The following is a 4,099-nucleotide window of genomic DNA, read 5'->3' on the forward strand; positions in this document are numbered from 1 at the left end:
GCATTTCATGATTATGAAATATGGCAAATGGATGTCAAAACCGCTTTCCTTAATGGAAAGTTGGCCGAGGATGTTTACATGGCTCAACCAGAGGGTTTTGTCGATATAAGATACCCTAATAGAGTGTGTAAGCTTGATAAATCCATTTATGGATTGAAACAAGCATCTCGCAGATGGAATCTTTGCTTTGATGAGAAAGTCAAAGAGTTTGGCTTTTCTAGGAGTGAGGATGAGTCTTGTGTGTATGTCAGGGCTAGTGGGAGCATAGTTAGCTTCTTGGTGTTGTATGTGGATGACATACTTCTCATAGGAAACGACGTCCCAACCTTGCAGGAGGTTAATTCCTGGCTTGGGAAGTGTTTCGCTATGAAGGACCTTGGGGAAGCTGCCTATATCCTAGGGATAAGGATATTGAGAGATATGAGTAAGAGACTAATTGGACTTAGTCAAAGTACTTATGTGGATAAGGTACTAAAGAGGTTCAGTATGCAAGATTCCAAGAAAGGAGAATTACCAATCCAGAGTAATGCCAAGCTGAGTAAGACTCAGAGTCCGAGTACAGAGGCTGAGATAGCTGAAATGAGTCATATACCATATGCTTCCGATGTGGGCTCGATCATGTATGCTATGACTTGTACTCGCCTGATGTGGCCTTTGCTTTGAGCATGGTCAGTAGATATCAAGGGAACTCTGGCAAGGCACACTGGACAGCGGTAAAGAACATTCTCAAGTATCTGCGGAGGACTAAGGATTGGGTCCTTACCCTCGGAGGCAGTGATGACTTGAGAGTGGAAGGGTATAGCGATGCTAGCTTCCAGACTGATAGGGATAATTTCCGCTCTCAGTCGGGCTGGGTCTTTATCCTAAATGGAGGGGCAATTACTTGGAAAAGTTCCAAGCAGGAGACAGTAGCTGATTCTACTTGTGAATCAGAGTACATAACAGCAAGTGAAGCAGCTAAGGAGGCGATATGGCTAAAGAACTTCATCGGAGACCTTGGAGTTGTACCAGCTATAAAAGAGCCAATGGAAATTTTCTGTGACAGCGAAAGTGCGGTTGCTTTGGCTAAGGAACCAAGAGATCACGGGAGATCTAGGCACATTGACAGAAAATACCATTTCATCAGACATCGAATAGAAGGACTCCTCGTGGTTAAGAGGGTATCATCAAATGAGAACCCGACAGATCCCCTCACGAAGGGACTGAGCAGGGTTAAGCATTTACAGCATGCGAGACGCATTGGGCTGAGGGATGATATTAGTTTCAATAATTAGATTCCTGAAACTTGTAAAATGTAATTGACATTTGATGATAAATAAAAGTTGTTATTTATTTATGAGTAAGGTGTTACTATCTTATGTTGATTGTTTACTATGATTCAATTTTGCATGTTTTTACTTCCAGAATAATTATGTTATTATTCAAACCATCCACAGTCAGTCAAACTTTGGAAGTAAGTATTAATTTAAGACTGTCATGAATTTGGCTTGTATGATTTGTCTAAAAGTGCTTTGGACAATGCAATGGTTGCTACAACATTCATGAGTACTCATAAGGGCTGAGTATTGGATCCAACCCACGCTCACTTGCATCACTTCATGGAATTTATCTCGAGTGATCGTGAGACGGTAATATCATATAAATCTTCAAACCTAGAGATATGAGTTGTTGACTATGAGTTGGTTATTCATTGATTGTACAAAAACGCATTGGTAACTCGATGTTATAAAACGTGCCTTTGTGAATAATTCAACAAGTAGTTAGTACAAGCATATCAGTCGAAGTTTATCTGTTCCTTCTAGAAATAGAAGCGATATCTGGGCCCCTCGATGATTTGGTTTTGACCTATGTACCGGGCCCGGTCAGAACCTAATTGATGTGTTCAATTTAGTTCTATGTCGAAACAAATCAGAGATCGAGAAACAAATGCTGGACAATAAGTAAGACCATGTTCCATGTGTTTGTCCGGCTGATATCATGAGAACAGAGGATTATATGATCATTTATCTTAAATGGCGTATCATCATCATCTCAGTTCCGAGAGACTTTGAAAGAGCTACGATTGCTAGTCGGATTTTGAAGTCATATTTGCAAATATAGTTATTAGACTTATCCAAGTGGGAGACTGTTGGATATAGTGTCTAAGTCCATAACTTTATTTGGTATGTACTTGACCCGACCCGGCATGGTCCATTTGGGTTGCATGGCATTGCAATACTTGGATAGACTAAATGAGAGAATAAGGCACTTATCATTATTAATATATTATAAGTTCTAATATATTAATAATAGTATTATTTAATTAGTATTGATCAAGTATTAATCTAGTATTAATTTGGTGATCAAAGTGAGACTAATTAAATATATAGGGTTGATTATGACAATCATCAATTCTTTTATGGTGGATTAATGATCCATGGTTTATGGGTTATGGATGTAACCATATGGAGCTCCATGGATAGTCCATGGGAGTTACAAATCCATGGGTCATGGGAAATCAAGAGTCATGACAATTAAGGGCATTCATGTGTAAACCCTAATTGTGACAACACTATAAAAGGAACCCTATGGCTAGCAAAATGAGGACCTAGTGGACATAGTGTTACTAGAGAGGGCATAACCAATTTTGAGTGCTAGAAGTATTCTCTCAAGTTATTCCAATTCTTGTGGTGTTGTGTGAAGCATTTGAGGCACAACATTTGGGGTGCTAGGCTCACAAAGTCTTGAAGGAATCCAAGCAACAACAAGGTATATATTTCTACTAGTTTTTATGTTTTATGTAATCCCCATGCCATGCTAGTTAGGAAATAACCTTGAAAAAGAAATTTGCATGTATATAGAGAAAACATAGATTCAAGGTTATTAGGGTTGCATGTACACTTAGGAAGTGTTAGAATGCTCAAAAACCCATCAATATGTCACATAGAAATAATGCAGTGCAACACATCACATACATAACATACAAAATACTCTATCACATAGCTCTATTACCACTCAAGGTAAAGTATAGTGAGAAGACTCACCTCGGGTATCTCGGATGATCTCGCACACGAATCTACTGATCTAGTGCCCGCCTAATCACATACAAAGTATCCTCCATAAGTAATGGCTCTCAAAGGCTAGATCAAACCCCCTTCTACGATCCCTCAGAAGGGTAAAAGGCCATTTTACCCCTCCTTGACTCAAAAGTCCAACTGTTGACCGAAACCCTAAAAGTCAACGAAAGTCAACGGCCACTCTTGACCAGAATCGTCGAGTGCACTAAGGTGACTCGGCGAGTACACGCCTGCCCTCTTCGCCCCTGGTCCTTTCTTGACTCCCTGGGTCAACCCTATACTCCACGGGTCATCACAGATCGCGAGTCGCGGGGCAACCCGACTCAACTCGTCGAGTCCGCTCATGGACTCGGCGAGTTCATTCCATGCTCACACTCAAATGACCTTCTGAGGTCAGATCTGTTCCTCTAATCCATAGATCTGGCCTTCCCAACCACTATAATCACGTAAAGGTCCGACCTTTACACCCATGCAATGACCATAAAGCTTCTTTGGGTGAAATAACCCCTAAAATGGCAACTTAGGGCCATATCTCTAATGGAATAGCAAAAAGCAATATGGATAGGACTCTCTGGACCTCTTAAGGTCCAGATCTAGGAAGAACTCCACCTTGGGACCTCATATACTTTGAATCCAAGCCAAAGAAGGCACAAGAAAACCCTAGATTCAACTAGAACACCAAATACACGAGTTTGAGCACAGATTAGTACCTCTAGTAGCCTCCTCTGATGAAATGGATGATAGATCTGAGCTCCTTAACCTTCCTTGTTTGTCCTCCTTCCTTCTTTCTTGCAAAATCACACTTAGAGTGATGAACTAGCCTTCCTCTTGCACCACAAGCCTTCTCTCTTATTTCTAGGGTTTCTTAGGGGTCTGATAGCCGCAAATGGGGGCTATAAAGGTCCTTAAATAGGGCTCAGGCCCCGAGAATTAGGGTTTTATTAAACAGCGTGGACTCGCCGAGTCCGTCACTAAATCAGTCCAACCATGCGCGATCCTACTCGGCGAGTCTGGGCGCCTACTCGCCGAGTCCCTCTCCAAAA

This window comes from Lactuca virosa, chromosome 4 (assembly GCF_052849685.1).
Source record: "Lactuca virosa cultivar CGN04683 chromosome 4, Lactuca_virosa_CGN04683_v6, whole genome shotgun sequence".
In the NCBI taxonomy this organism is placed as follows: domain Eukaryota; kingdom Viridiplantae; phylum Streptophyta; class Magnoliopsida; order Asterales; family Asteraceae; genus Lactuca; species Lactuca virosa.